The 16,290-nt window shown below is 36.6% G+C and overlaps 1 protein-coding gene across 12 annotated transcripts in view; it reads right to left on the bottom strand.

Moving 5' to 3' along the window:
• shha (sonic hedgehog signaling molecule a) overlaps positions 1-12,658 on the bottom strand; it is a 108,121-nt gene extending 95,463 nt beyond the window's left edge. The window contains exons 1-2 of one of the 12 annotated variants that reach the window (XM_087258776.1): positions 12,433-12,658; positions 10,411-10,453 (exon numbers count right to left, since the gene is read on the bottom strand). The gene's annotated coding sequence lies outside the window, so the exon portion shown is untranslated. Of the gene's footprint in view, positions 1-10,340; positions 10,454-12,428 lie in introns of all 12 variants that reach the window. The other 11 variants (XM_087258780.1, XM_087258777.1, XM_087258779.1 and 8 more) reach the window with 11 other exon arrangements.
• Between the last annotated feature and the right edge of the window lie 3,632 nt (positions 12,659-16,290).

Below are 16,290 nucleotides of genomic sequence, written 5' to 3'. Positions count from 1 at the left end.
TCAAATGATCTAATTATCAATTTTGAGTTCATGTTTTAGTGTTCAGACAGCAGAGGCTGCACTTTATCCTCGAACTTAACAAGAACCTGAATATCTCTGACTACCATGAACTCTGGTATTTGTACCTGTGAAGCTACAATTACATGCACAAAACGGTTTAAGTAGAAGCATAATGTGCTCTCGGGAAAGGAAAAAATGGGATGAGCTTAATCTATCCTGTGTAAACCAGGGAAATTCCTATTGTTGGCAGACAGGCCTCAGTCCTCAGGCATTTGAAGTGCATGTCTTGGCTGCACACGACTGCCTGAAGAACACAGACGAAATACACAAGGCTCGAAAAGATGAAGAAAAAAAGAAAAACAATCAAAAGGGTTGAAATTGTAAACCGCATATAGTGAGGCTGAACTAAAGGATATCCTCATGTGAAGGATTTGATCCTAGAGGGCTTCTGTGACATGTAAAAATAAAGACAAAATAATCAATGGGTGTTCACCGTTTAGCAGTGTTAGTAGGACGTCAACATCTCAAAGGCTAGCTGTGTTGTATGCTAGCAGTCAGACCAGGCAAGTCCAGGCTCATGACTGTAAGCATTTAATAAATCTTGCTCTCAGGGAGGAAAGGCCTCCAGAGATTGATGAACTGCTGACAGTTTTATGGCAAAATTACTATTGTTGCACTGGGGGCACTCATCATTAGTAAAATCAATGATAAGGTATATGATCATTTCTTTTCCGACCACACTTTTCCAGCTACCAACAAGCTGCGCTCCTCCTTTTCTGCCTTTAATTTTGTAACCAGTCTATCAGCATCTCTTTTATAATGACACGCTGCAAGCTGCAAGGCCTGTCAAACTGAAGCATTGCTTGGTCTCAGACGTTTATATGCCACTCATGCAATATTGCTTTGCTCTTCAGTGACAAATGCTACGGCAAAACAATTTGGACTAATGCCTCATTATGTATACTCCCTAATGCATGAGGAGAGGCAAATTAATTTAAAACGATCTCATTCAATTTCGGTGCATGCGCCGAGCAGTTTGTCCAGAATCAAATGTCAGCGGAGCCGCTGTTTGGCTGACAGTCAAAACAGCTGAATAGGTTAAGACAACAGCTTGTACTTGCATTGACCTGTACAGTCTACCTATAAGGATCATTTGACTATAAAGTCAGCAGCAGATTTGTTAAGCAGAGCTATTAGCATTAATGCAACCATCTGCAGGTGTTTGTGTATGTGATCTGAGAATATACTGCCGGTTGGGCAGAAATTATAATATTTGCCGGAGATATAATATAAAAGTGAAACTTGAAACTTGTGTTCACACCCTGAGGCTGGAAACAAACTATTATAAAGCTCAAGAAGTAATCAACATTTTTAAGAATTTATATATTTAGACTATGTCCAAAATTTTATGTTCTGAAAAAAAATACACTTTGAACCAACTTAAAAAAATTTTAAATCACTGTTGTTTGTTACAGATAATGTTTTGAGTATCACTTAACTTTGCTTTAAACTATACAATTTTATATACTTTAAATAAAAAATATTTATTGTGATTTCATTCATGCAAAGTGAACATATTGTTTAATATGGAGAGATTTTTTTACTTAGTGCAAAGTAGAAAACTATACTCACGGGCCACTTTATTAGGTACACCTTACTAGTATTGGGTTGGACTTCCCTTTTAACTTCAGAACTGCCTTAATCTATTGTGGCATAGATTCAACTGGATATATTAGGTACTGGAAATACTCCTCAGAGATTTTGGTCCATGTTGACATGTTAGCATCACAAAGTTGCTCCAGATTTGTTGGCTGCACATCCATGATGTGAATCTCCAATTCCACCATAGGTGCTCTAAAGGATTGAGATCTGGTGACTGTGGAGGCCATTTGAGTACAGTGAACTCACTGCCATGTTCAAGAAACCAGTCTGAGATGATTCATGCTTTATGACATGGCGTGTTATCCTGCTGGAAGTAGCCATCAGAAGATGGGTACACTGTGGTCATTAAGGGATGGACATGGTCAGCAACAATACTAAGTTTGGCTGTGGCATTGAAACAATGCTTAGTTGGTACTAATGGACCCAAAGTTTGCCAAGAAAATATCCCCCACATCATTACACCACCACCACCAGCCTGAACCATTGATGCAAGGCAGGATGGATTTATGCTTTCATATTGTTGATGCCAAATTCTGACACTTTCCATCTGAATGTTGCACCAGAGATCGAGACTTATCAGAACAGGCAATATTTTTCCAATATTGTGCCATTTTGGTAAACAATATAGGGAGTGTGCCACAAGTTGTCAATGAACGAATGTGTGAATATAAAACCAACTTTACCTCTATGGTATTTGCAACCACAGAACTGCCGCTCACTAAATATATTTTCTCTTTTTCAGACCATTCTCTGTTGACTTTAGAGATGGTTGTGCGTGAAAATCCCAGTAGATCAGCAGTTTCTGAAATACTCAGAACAGCACGTCTTGCACCAACAACCATGCCACATTCAAAGTCACTTAAATAACCTTTCACCCCATTCTGATGCTCGGTTTGAACTGCAGCAGATTGTGTTGACCATGTCTACTATGTGATTGGCTGATTAGAATTTTGCGGTAACATGCAGTTGGACAGGTGTACCTAATAAAGTGAGTGTTTGTTTTTAACCTTAAATCAAAGTCTAAACTTGCTTTAAACCAACCTAAAAAAAATACTGTAATTTGCTACAGCTAAATTTTAAATTATTGATTTGACTTGGATGAAAATTAAACATGCATTTTAATATTAATCCAAATATTTATTTTGCCATTTTTTTTATTATTTTTTAAAGACCTTTAGTTAAAGTTACAATTTTGACTAATAAATACATATAATGTTAAACTATGCTATTGCTAGTTATTTTAGTTTCAATAATGAGGTAAAGTATCTGCTAGTGCTTTCATTTTGGATATACATATCACGCAAGAAGGTAATCACACTCACATTAGAAACACATAAAAAAGACAACTGCTTGTTTAAAGTAAAAATGGTACTTTGAGAAAAACAAATGCTTTTAGGTTTACCTAGGCGGTTCACTTTTTGCTTTAAGGCAAACTGAATAAAACAGGTAATAATCAGAAACATCAATTTTTCCATAATATTTAAAATCCACTTTGAATAAAAGGTTTAGGGCAATCCAAACCCTCATTTCTGTCATTTTTAAATACTGTAATATTTTTAAACTAAACCACATGTCTGGTCAACAACTTCTCATTAATAAGTGAATGAGAAAAATGCAGTAAAACTGAAAAATTACCATCTTTTTACTATAGTCCTGATGCATTTACACAATTTTTTAATTAATTGAAAAATGATTATATTTAGAATGTGACATGATTATATTTAGAATGTGACATTTTAAAAACTTTAAATTTTAAACTAGACACAAATCACAAAAAAACTATGATGCAGTATTCATAGTCCAGAAGCAGCACAAAACTGTGAAACCAGCATATTTATTAATGTGACTGCCTGCTGATTTATTTGCAGCATTGCCTGTATAAAATACAAAGTAGTTATTATATTTACTATACTTCTCATAATATGATAAATAAATAATAAATAAGTTCTAGGATAGATCAAGAAAACATTTGAATAACATATTTTCATCAGGAATATTTATAAAATAAATCTATAAACAATAAATATATTATTTTGATAAATAAACAGAAAGCTTTAGCCACAAATGAACTAAACTTTTCTCAGTGTGGCATACTGTATAATAGCATGAATAAGAGCTCTTTACTTGAGTCCAGTTTCTATTTTCTACATTAAATCTTTCCTCTCTCCACAGCCAGTAAGGTTACATTGTAATTTGTCTAGTGTTTGCTGGGTTTCCCTCCTCCCTGAGTAGGGCAGGACACAATAGTTGTGTTGCATTAACAGCTCCTCCGGCGCTCGTTGAATAGAGCAAGAGTCCTGTAGACAGCAAGCTGACATAATCTGCACAGAACATGCATCTGCAGAGATGGGCTTAGAGTGGCCACAGATGCTCAACGCTGGAATCCTTTGCAATTACAATGATGTGCTTTATATCCTGAGCAAGAGCACAGTGGAAAAGACTTTGCCGTTTCCCCAATACACACACTCACACTCACACACACTAGGCTCTATTCTCATTCAGCTGACAACAGTCCGCCCTTAATGGGGTTTCTGCTTCTGATGAGAAGCTGGTCAAAGAAAGGTCTAGACCTACCGCTAGACAGAGAGACAACTAAAGAAACCATTCTGGACAGAAGGACACCACAAAGCATCCCCTCATTAGCAGTGTCCAAACACTCCAAGACAGGAACAGCTGTCTTTCGGAGAGTTGAGAGAGAGAGGGGTGTCAAGAAAGGTCAAACAGACAAAAGTTTAGTGAGCTTTCTTTCACGCAAACAGCAGAGCAGTAGTGCTTAATAGAACTGAGGAATGCAACATAACATAATAATGATGTCAATATATTAATTATGCACCGTTTTAAGAAAAAGAGGTCGTGCTATATATTGTGAATATAGTCATGGTTAGATGGCAACAATTGTTTTATTTAAAAGCTGGCAACAATTTTTTGTTTATTTTTCAATTTATTTTAATTCTATTTCAAGATACCACACTGTTGCTGTGATCTACATCTACTGTGTTCAGAAATGTGGCACTTCAGTATTTCAAATAACAAATTTTAAAAATGTAGTTATACCACAAATAATTCTTAATTTTCAGTTAGATTGAATGAGTTAAACCTTTTCCGCTGTTTTATCAGTCAAGAGTCATTTTAAAGTGATTTCAAAAGATCAAATTAACTCATTTACTCACCTCCAGGTTTTTACAGACCTTCTGCTCAACACAAAATGCTGTTAAAAACTATTATTATTTTTTTTACATAAATCTGTTAATCAGCCTCAGTCCTGATTAAAACTACTAAATTGTTTAGAAAATTATAGGATTTTAACTCTTTAATTGCCAAGTTTACAAATGATGCCTGATTGTGTGAAAAACACACAAAATGACGTATTTTTAATATAAAATGTAATTATGGACAGGATTTGTTTTACCTTTAATCGAAATCTTGGACAGGTGAACGATTAGTACAACATTGGCTTTGATGCATTGTTAGATTTTCATGTTTCTCCCTAATTTACAGTTGGTGGCTGTTTTTGCCCGTTGACTTCCCTTATAACCACATTTGATGTTGCATCAATACACAGTCTTTGTTTTTATTTTTTCTATGTTATTCTGACAGCGGGCGAAGCAGTGGTGCAGTAGGGAGTGCTGTTGCCTCACAGCAAGAAGGTCACTAGGTCGCTGGTTCGAGCCTTGGCTCAGTTGGTGTTTCTGTGTGGAGTTTGCATATTCTCCCTGTGTTCGCATGGGCTTCTTCCGGATGTTCCGGTTTCCCCACAGTCCAAAGACATGCGGTACAGGTGAATTAGGTAGGCTAAATTATCCGTAGTGTATGTGTGTGTGTGTGAATGTGTGTGTGTGTCTGTTTCCCAGAGATGGGTTGTGGCTGGAAGGGCACCCGCTGCGTAAAAACTTGCTGGATAAGTTGGAGGTTCATTCCGCTGTGGCGACCCCGGATTAATAAAGGGACTAAGCCGACAAGAAAATGAAAGAATGAATGAATGACAGCTGAGAAGCATATTTTGATTTTCTCAGGCACATCAAGGTACTGTAAGTGATTAAAGGTCACTCAAATTCTCACATACTCACAGACACACATACACAGACTTTAATTTGCTGTCATACTCATATAAAATCCAGAAACTAAGCTTTTTTTTTGCACAAGTCTATCCAAAGGGTTAATGGTGTTAACTAATGATCAACAGTAAAAATGACAAATTTAACCTCTTCCCAACAGGGAAAGCCACAAACAATCAAAAATGCATGATTATATGGTGTCATGGTTTTGTAATTCAAAAAATGTGGTTATAATGGAAGTCAATGGGTCAAAAACAGCCACCAACAGGAAAATAGGGAGAAAAACATTTAAATCAATCAACACAATGCATCAAAGGCAATGTTGTTTCACATGTCAAAAAGACTTTGATAAAAGGTAAAAAAAAAATCCAGTCCATAATTACTTTTTACATTGAAAATACGTCATTTTGTGTGTGTGTGTTTTTACCAAATCAGTGACATAATTTGTGAATTTTGTCAATTAAAGAGTTAAATCCTGTAAATTTCTAAACAGTTTTGATCAGGATAGAGGTTGATTAACAGATTTATGCAACAAATTTGAAAAAAAAAAATTTATGCATTTTTACAGCAGTTTAACTCAATGGATGTTTTTATCCAGAACATAACAAAAGTGTAGTACATTTGCCCAGAATGTATCGTTGAGTTATTTAAAAAAAAAAGTTTGAAGCATTTTCTTAAAATATGTGTCAAAATGAGATTTGTCACCCAAATCATTCTGCTTACTGAAACACAGAGAAAGTTATGGCAAAATTAAGACTCAAAATCCCCCCAGAGTGGATGAAAACATCCCCAACAGCACATGAGGGTTAATTTGTTATTTTTTAACATTTTTTAAATAAATGTTTATGATTTAAACAATCTTTAAACAAGTTAATTTGCAGACTCTTTAAAGATTAATGCTTAATGATTAAAGCATGGGCGGCACGGTGGTGAAGTGGGTGTCACCTCACAGCAAGTAGGTCAATGGTTCGAGCCTCAGCTGGGTCAAGTGGCATTTCTGTGTGGAGTTTGCATGTTTTCCCTGTGTTCGCGTAGATTTCCTCCAGGTGCTGCGGTTTCCCCCACAAGTCCAAAGACATGCGCTGTAGGTGAATTGAAGAAGCAAAATTGGCCGTAGTGTATGTGTGTTAATGAGTGTGTATGGGTGTTTCCCAGTGATAGGTTGCAGCTGGAAGGGAATCCGAAAACATATGCGTTGGTGAATAAGTTGGCGGTTCATTTCACTGTGGCGACCCCAGGTAAATAAAGGGACTAAGCTAAAAAGAAAATGAATGAATGAAAGAATGACTAAAGCATCATATAGAGTAGGAAAAAGATGCTGTGCCATGCTGTAGTGAACAGGTGTTTCACATAATTCATATATCATGAACAAAAGTACACTAGACAGCCAGAAAGTTGTACTGACTATTCAAAGCCGAAATTTATTTTTTTATTTTATTGTTAAGATGAGATCTTATTTGTTAAATATGAAACTTGTGACTGAAGTATTCTTTCAGTTTCACCTTGAACTAAAATGTTGTTTCCTTATTCTGTCAACAAGTTATTAGTGTACTAAACCAGTTCATGGCAAAAGTAAAAGACTTCCTCTGTTCAATTAACAACAAGTGTGAGATCCATAAGAGCTCTTTTCACTTTCCTATAGAGTGCAAGAGACATAATAGACTGGTTTTGTGCCAAGCAGAGAGACATTTGCCCTTCCTTGTTGCAGGCTATAGTTTGAGATGAAACACGAAGGCTGGAGGCAGGTCAATTTCTGCAGCACACAAGCTGATGGACAGAACCAATTTCAGCTTCCAAGACCTCCAGACTGATTATATAGCTGCAGAAGTGGTGTGAGGTTGTCTAGACAGAGGCGGCCAATGAAATACCAGTGTTAGCAAGTCAGCCTATGTAGGAAGTTCTGTCCAATTATTTCTCAAAGTAGTAAAAAGTAAATGAGAAAAGTTTTCTTCATCCCTCAGGGGTAAGACATTTCTATACTTTCCCAAAATAGCTATTTCACACTTCATAGCTCTGCAGAGTAAATTGGTATTGGATGCTACAAAAACATTTCCTCATTAACACATTAAGCTTACACACACACAAACACACACACACAAAATGTATGTTATCACAGTATAATTGAATCGTAATAATCACAGACCCTCACAGCTAAAAATATGCAGCCCAATTCTATACTTGAACACAGCACTGGACTATTTCTCTTTTTATTATAAATGATGATGATGATGATTATCATCACTGGCACATCATTAGCAGATTATTGATCATAAGCAGACTGACATTTAACTTTAAAGTATCCGTATTATGTTTTTTTTTTTTAAAGATGACGTTTTATGCAGTGTGTAGAGTATAGCTGTGTTTGACTGTAACAGGTCTGCAATAAGTTAATTTAAACAGTAAATGTAAAATAAAAAGATACTCTCCTAAAAGAAAGAATCAATTCGAAACTGCAGAACTAGTCATAAGCACTTCCAGTTTCACTTCCATAACTGATGCAGAAAACCTAATGATGCAGGTCTTATTTGACAGAAGCACAAACACTTGAGCTGGTTTGTGTTGTCAATAGCTACGTTTTCACTCAAAGATGCAAATTAAATTTATGCGCAAACGGGAATATCACATGTGTGTGAACAAAGCAGAGTCTTAATTCATTGAGTCATAGAGAACAAAATTCTGATTAACTGGTGCCAAATATCAAAAGTAAAAACTGAATTTGCTGCGGTAGGAGAAGCTGCATGAATCTTTTCTTTATTAAATAAATGACTTGCACCTCAGAAGACAATGCCGACATGCAATGAATGGGTGGTGGCGTTTGAAGGCGTGAGGTGTGAAGATTTGGGTAAATCAACCAGTTTAAAAACTGGTTTTCAGCATTGAACTTGAGCTTGAAATGATATGGTAAAAATGTATGTCATGAAAAATGCCATTGATTAATCGTGAGGCCTAATTGGCCTTATTTTTCTCTTGTTAATGCTAAGGTAGAGGAATAGCACACCATTAACATCTCATAATATACAGCTGAAAAACATTGTGCTCGAACTAGAGGTTTTTGTCAACCAGTTTTTCAAAAATGTCATCATTGAACTTGATCTTAAAATTATATGGTAAAAATCAACGCCAGTGTTACTGTCTTTAAAAGTGAAGGAAATAGGGCCAATCAGAGCAGAGCAAGCTCACTGAAGGAAGGGTTTAGAAAGAACAAATGTTTAAACAAATAATTTGAAAACTCAACAAATTTGATATGTGTTGACATAAAATGCATATTATGAAACAAAGAAAGTGGTTATATACATTGGATGCATGTAAACTTATTGGTAATTAGGACACATAATGTCATATTTCATATGGATGTTTACAGCAGCGGGGCTTCACGGTGGCGCAGTGGGTAGCACGATCGCCTCACAGCAAGAAGATTGCTGGTTCGAGCCTCGGCTGGGTCAGTTGGCATTTCTGTTCATGTTCTCCCTGTCTTGGCGTGGGTTTCCTCCGGGTGCTCCAGTTTACCCCACAGTAAGCTAAATTGTCCATAGTGTATGTGTGTGAATAAGTGTGTATGGATGCTTCCCATGATGGGTTGAAGCTGGAAGGGCATCTGCTGCGTAAAACATATGCTGGAAAAGTTGGCGGTTCATTCCGCTGTGGCGACCCCAGATTAATGAAGGTACTAAGCTGAAAAGAAATATACTGCATGTCTGGACTGTGGGGGAAACTGGAGCACCTGGAGGAAACCCATGCAAACATGGGGAGAACAAGCAAACTCCACACAGAAATGCCAACTGACCCAGCTGAGGCTTGAACCAGCGAGGCCATCGTGCTATCCACTATGCCACAGTGACACATGTCACTGGGGTGGTACCTTTTTAAATAGTACATATTCATACCTAAAAGGTCCATATTATTACCTCAAAGGTACATATTAGTACCTGAAAAGTACAAAAGTGTTCCTCTTAAAATTTTTAGGTACTAATGTATACGTTTAAGGTACCAATGTGGACCCTTTAGGTACAAATGATTACCTTTTGAAAAGGTACCACCCCAGTGACAGCTTGCATACCTTTATTTTTGAGAGTGTATTATTTAAAAAAATGAATGAATGAATGTTTACAGCAGCCAGATTGCTTCTCTAACCTTCTGTTTATGAGAAAATTATTTACCAGCAGGAAAGATAAAGATTGACTGCTTGAACTATCAACGTTCCATCTGCATTTAGACACCAAAATCACTTTAAACCAGAACAACACTGCTGTCCAAACAAAAAAACTAAGCCCACATCTCGTAAAGATCTATTTAAATATCTTCCTTAACACCTAAGAGCAGCTTCATATTTAGTTACAGAATCTCATTTAAACTTGTATAAACTTGCTGCTTATCACAGATTAGTGTGGCAGATGAGAATAGCGTTTGATCTTTGTATACAGGACGTGTATGTATACGTAAAGTCCTATATTGGATTCCTTCACACATGTAAGACTATCAAAGGAGGAATCTCTACATGACCTCGGCGTGAGGTCACTCCTGTGTGTGTTTTCAGCTCCAGCAGTTAGTAACCTCATCTCAGGCTATCTTTTTTTTCCCAGAGAGGTGTGTCTATTTACTAAACGGGCCAAACGCAACTCTTACCCTGGCTGGTCTGCTACAAAGCTGCAGTGAAATGCTGAAAGATGAAAGCATGACTGAGGCTGTCACTCACCCCATCCCAGCTACAAGCGTCGCCACGTTCTCATCGTCCGTCACTCCAACAGGTGTGCAAAAGAGAGACAAAAGGATACAGAGTGAGGAAGGAATAAACAGGTCAGAGAGTAGACAAAGCTGGTCTGGTGGTGTGGGCCAATTGAACAGTTTTAAGAAGGTGTGTGTGTGTTTGCGTCTATGCTGGATGTACAGCATGGGCTTTGATATGTAACCTCTTACTGATTGTATGTGTCAAGGTGATGAGCAAGAACTTGTTCGGTCCTTGATGGCTTGTTTATTAATCACGAGGCTTGTGGGATAAGTCTCTCATCACCCTAACAGGTATAATTAAGCATTAAAGGGCACGCAAAGCTTGATGTGTCTGAGTCTAGCTTTTTAGGTTTCATCCTTACCTCATCCACTGCTTTTGATGTGAAAAAAAAATGAGGAGAGAAGTTTTGCAATAGAGGACATTTTGTCCAGATGGAAATTTCTGTTAATTCCCTTTTGAAAAATATATAAATCAATGAACTCCACGGGTTTGAGCTCTGTTACCATTTCTCATATGTGCATAACAGCGTATATACAGTATGTATAAGCTGAAGCCACATTCAACTGCATGAGGCAATCTGTCGTCTAGGGGCAGTGACACCCACTTTTCCAGGATGGCACATCATTGTATAGTCTTTAGTTCTGAAAACTAATAGGTTTTAATTCCTAAAGCTTTCACAAGTCAGAATGTGTTGGTTTAGTTTCACAAAATCATCTGCTGAAGGCTATTGCACATATGGATGGATGGATGGATGGATGGATGGATGGATTGACGGATGGACAGACAGACAGATAGAGCTGGACAGTCAACTTGTTTTGATGTCTGTCAACGCAAGTGTTCATGGATCGGCTTTGACTGCATCTGGGAAACTCATATATGTAAGCTGGATATTCATCATAGAGTGGTGCAGAAATGGCCTTAAAACCCAACAGAAAAATTTGGTGTTGGTGTCCTTTAAATTTGACCTTTTTACAGTCAAGCTTTTTTAGTTTATGAGTAACATTATTTATGAACAGTTTTCTTTACAATGTAAATTAAGCTGACATCCATATTAAATTCAAAAACATGAATTCCGAAGCTGCTGTACAGTCATTGTAGAAAAAACATTGATGCATCATTTAGATTGCCTTAATTCATGTTTCTTTGAATTTAATATTTAAAATATTACTAACCTTACATTTTCACACAATTGTAATTGCATTAGGGGCCCTTCTACAGTGCATGTTTTGTTTTTTGTTGATACATAATCCATCTCATTAGTAACAGAACTAGAATGATTAAATATAGAGTTCTAATAAATACTAGAAACAGAACAGAGTATTATTAAAACTCAGTGTCTTCATTATAATTTATAATTTTACAATAGATGACACAATTTTTAATAAGGTATTAAAATCGTATTGAAATGTATGAATGAAAAATGTACATTTTGTGGAGCTGTTAAACCCTGTATAATTCCAGTCGCCCTCAACGTGCCACGTTTTAAGTAGAAAAGCCCTTTGCATTGTGACAACTTACAACTTGTGTGTATGCTGCGTGACAATTCTGATTAATCTGTAAACTGACTCGAAATTCAAAATTGCACTTTCCTAATTAATTGACGAATTTTAAGGGCGCATAACTTTACATAAATCTCAAACAATTTAGCCTTGGCGCAAAACTGCTAGTATTTTCAGCGTGACCAGAGCAGTTCGACTCTTAATCGACTGACATTGGTTGATGTAAAATTAAATACATACAGTACAGTTCACAACCGTGACGAACAGGCTCAATGTGAATGTGTGCGTAAACATAAAAAATATTTGTAAAAAGTCTCGTCTTCCCGCAATTAAAATTACGTCACGTCACGTAACTGATGAATCCAACAGATTCAATTTATGAAGGCGATATTTGACAAAAACAGTCCCGTAGTTTTTGTCAAGGGACATCACTGTTGGTTGTTTAGTATTTTATTTTAATACCAATGTCATATATTAAGTATTTACTTACTTCTTACCTCTCCGTCGCCGTTAAAAACTGAACAGTTGCACTTGACTTGACTTCACGCGTCATGTCTGTAAACCATAAAGCCCCGCCTATTTCGATTTGATTGGCTGAGACTGGATTCCCTAACATTGATGAGTGATATTGACTAAAGTAAAAATAAATCTGATGGATCAACTGGCATTTTTGTGTGGAGTTTGCATGTTTTCCCCATGTGCGCGTGGGTTTCCTCCGGGTGCTCCGGTTTCCCCCACTAGTCCAAAGACATGTGCTATAGGTGAATTGGGTAAGCTAAATTGTACATAGTGTATGTGTGTGATTGACTGTGTATGGGAGTTTCCCAGTGATGGGTTGCGGCTGGAAGGGCATCCGCTGCGTAAAACATGTGCTGGATAAGTTGACGGTTCATTCCGCTGTGGCGACCACAGATTAATAAAGGGACTAAGCCAAAAATAAAATAAATAATTAATAATAATACTTAATAATAATTCTTCTTCTTATTATTATTATTATTATTATTATTGTTATTATTATTATTATTATTATTATTATTATTATTATGTAATACTGGTGATTTACTGTAACTTCATTCCTAAATGTCTGTAAAGTGTAAGCTAATGTAAAAAGCATGTGATATTGCACAAAATAATTTAAGAAAGACACTTTTTTTCCATATGTCCAACCTGAGATGATTGATTCGTCATGATTCCCCAACAGAAGAGAAATACACAAGCAGCATACTGACGTGATAAAGCGCTTGTTCACCCCGCTGAAGGGTGACGTGAACTGGATCTCCTCCTCCACTTCATCCATCCTTTATTGATTCACAGAGCTGGATGAGAGATGTGGAGAGTGGAACATCAGAGAAAAATGTAAACACGCCACTCTCCTCTGCCCTTGATCTTCCATTTCCCTTCCCTGACACGTGGATGAGCTGCACAGTTCAACGCTGTAATGTGAGACAAAACTATCAGCCAATCAAAGCTTTCAAGGCCCAAGGCATTTTCTTCCCCCTGCCAATAATGTTCGTGATGCACCTTTTGACATTTGGAGAACAGAAAGACAGGTACAGTACAAGTAGGCCTACAAAAAAAGACAGAATATAGATAACATGAATGGAAACCATCTTATGAAGTCAATTTTCCTGAGTGGTCTTATTAAACTGATGTTAGTTATATCTATCAGTCTACATAACTGCTGTTGTTTTAAAACAATAAAACAGCCGTCCATCATTAATCAGGCCATCATTCTAAGAGCTGCCAGGGCAAATTGAAGCATTTGAGCAAAATGTGAGCTATGATGAGTTGTGATTTAAGACATATGGAATATTTTTAAATCTCTTTTTCTTCCCTGCTGTGGAAGAGATACAGCTGAGAGGGGGTGTAAAGTGATGAGAGACGCACCTGTTTACCTCATCACGGATGGCAGGGTCAGGCTGCCAGCCAACAGACTGTCACCTCCTAAGGCTATCAACCAGTTATTAGAAAAAATGTGTCATTTTAACATGCCGCAAACAGAATCTTATTGAAATATTTAGGTTCATAACCCCTTGACCGTTTTGTAACATTGTGGTGTGGCTTTTTAAAGGGACAGCTATTGATTAATTTTAAATTATTAGTCCTATTTTTGACCCTGGACCACAAAACCAGTCACAAGTTTTGGAAACTGGGGTTTATGCATCATCTGAAGGCAGAATATATAAGTTTTCCACTAATGTACACAGTAAAAAAAAATCCATTATTAAATTACAGAAATTTACAGGAAATGAAAATTTAAGGAAATGTCTGTAATTTAAAGTCTATTATTTTACAGGGCTTTTCGGCACCCTAGCTGCTAAAAAAAAAAAAAAAAAAAACAGATTTTTACAGTATGTACTTTGTTAATAATTGGCAGAGAAACTATTTGAAATTGTGCAATCTAATGTAAAAATATCTAAATATTGATAAATATTCATTAAGGTTGTCAAAACTAGATTTTTATACTGTTCAAGCATTGTTAATACTAAAGAATTAGATTCTTAGCAATGCACATTATTACTTAGAAATTACGTTTTAATATAATTACAGTGAGAAATTTATTATTATTATTTTTTTTGTAAAAGGATCTTTATGCAATATTCCAATGACTTTTGGCATGAAAAAACAACAATTAAGTACACACAAATACAGTGCAGCATAAGACATGTTTTGTGGTCCAGGGTGACATTTCTTAAGGCTACTCAAATTTAGCAACATTAAAAAATGTTTTGAGTTGGAGAATCATCAATTCACATTAATGTTTAAACAAAATAAATTTACAGTGGAATGAACCGCCAACTTATCCTGCACATGTTTTTACGCAGCGGATGCCCTTCCAGCTGCAACCCATCTTCTGGAAACATCCACACACACTCATTCACACTAATACACTACAGACTTAGCCTACCCAATTTACCTGTACCGCATGTCTTTGGACTGTGGGGGAAACCGGAGCACTCGAAGGAAACCCATGCAAATGCAGGGGAGAACAAACTCCACACAGAAACGCCAACTGACCCAGCTGAGGCTCAAACCAACAACCTTCTTGCTGTGAGGCGACAGCACAACTGTTCTTCTACGCCACTGTGTCGCCATAATGTATTTCAAGTAGCGTTAAAGTATCTGTTGTAAATATTACCTTTTAAAATAGACCTCTTAAAAGTAGAAGTGAATAGTGAGTATAATGCTGTGAAAAGCGAGTGCGTTTATGTGCAATTTGTGCTGGTGTGTGTACACGTAATATTCTGTAGCACATTTAGTTATTGTTTAAGACTATTTGGCTAAACAGACTCTGGGTCATTGTGTGTAAAGAATATGTTCATCTTTGTGAACACTTTTAATGCTTTTAAACAGTTTGCTGCATTTATATAGCGCCCATGTCTTTTGAGTCATTTGAATATTTATAATCTGTTACTTCACTGCTGCACTGCTGCTAAGAACTGTCCATTTAAAATATAATAAAGCTAAACCACATTCTGACATGTTTAAAATGTTCACCTTGCACAGATTTGCCTAATCAAGAAGTCAAAACATAACCATCTTTTTTCACAGTGCTGAATAAATGTCACAGCATGCCACTTTAATAATAAAGAATGTTTCGTCAATCTACCTGCTGTCATGCAAGCGGTCATTTTTCACATTTCCACACTCTACATCACAGCAGCATCACTGCAGTATTCTGTACAGCATGGATTCCAACATTTGTACTCCTTAACATTACATTAGGCTACACAGCTGACACATTACTTTTATCACCATTGTAAAGCTTCCCATCTCTTTAGTGTGAATGTACATCACTGCAATTCAAGGCAAGACGTTTTGTTTTCTCAACATTAACAATCTGCAACAGAGCATATCAAACTTTCAACCTATTCCCGTCACAGTCAATGTCAAATAGATGCTTCAGATGTTGTGGTATGGATGAAGGATGTTTCAACACTCCATATCGAAATGCTATTATCAAGTGTCACTCACATGTCACTACATTTTGAAGAAAACAAATTTCTCAAAAGGAATGTGATTTCCACTGGACTGGTTCAGGAAAATATGTTAAGCTGCCAGAGCCAAAAAAAATAAATAAAAATCAGGACAATCTTCTAAATATATACTGTTGGCCACTAAAAATGTGAAGAAAGCACATAAGTAACATATTTTCGGCAATATTGTAATCACATGAAGAGTATAAAGTAAAGGTAAATGCCAATATGAGCTATTTAATGAAAAATTGTTTTTATGCACTGTATCTTTGGTGGGATGAAAAACAAGTAAATATCTGCTGATAGTTTATCTGTCATCACAGTCTGAAATTACAACACAAGACTAAAGCAGTGCTCTTCTTTAGCACAAC

The sequence above is a fragment of the Danio rerio genome, chromosome 7 (assembly GCF_052040795.2).
Source record: "Danio rerio strain M-AB ecotype USA chromosome 7, GRCz13ab, whole genome shotgun sequence".
Lineage (NCBI taxonomy): Eukaryota > Metazoa > Chordata > Actinopteri > Cypriniformes > Danionidae > Danio > Danio rerio.
Note: the sequence above shows the minus strand (reverse complement) of the source record. Positions and strands in the feature narration are given on the sequence as shown.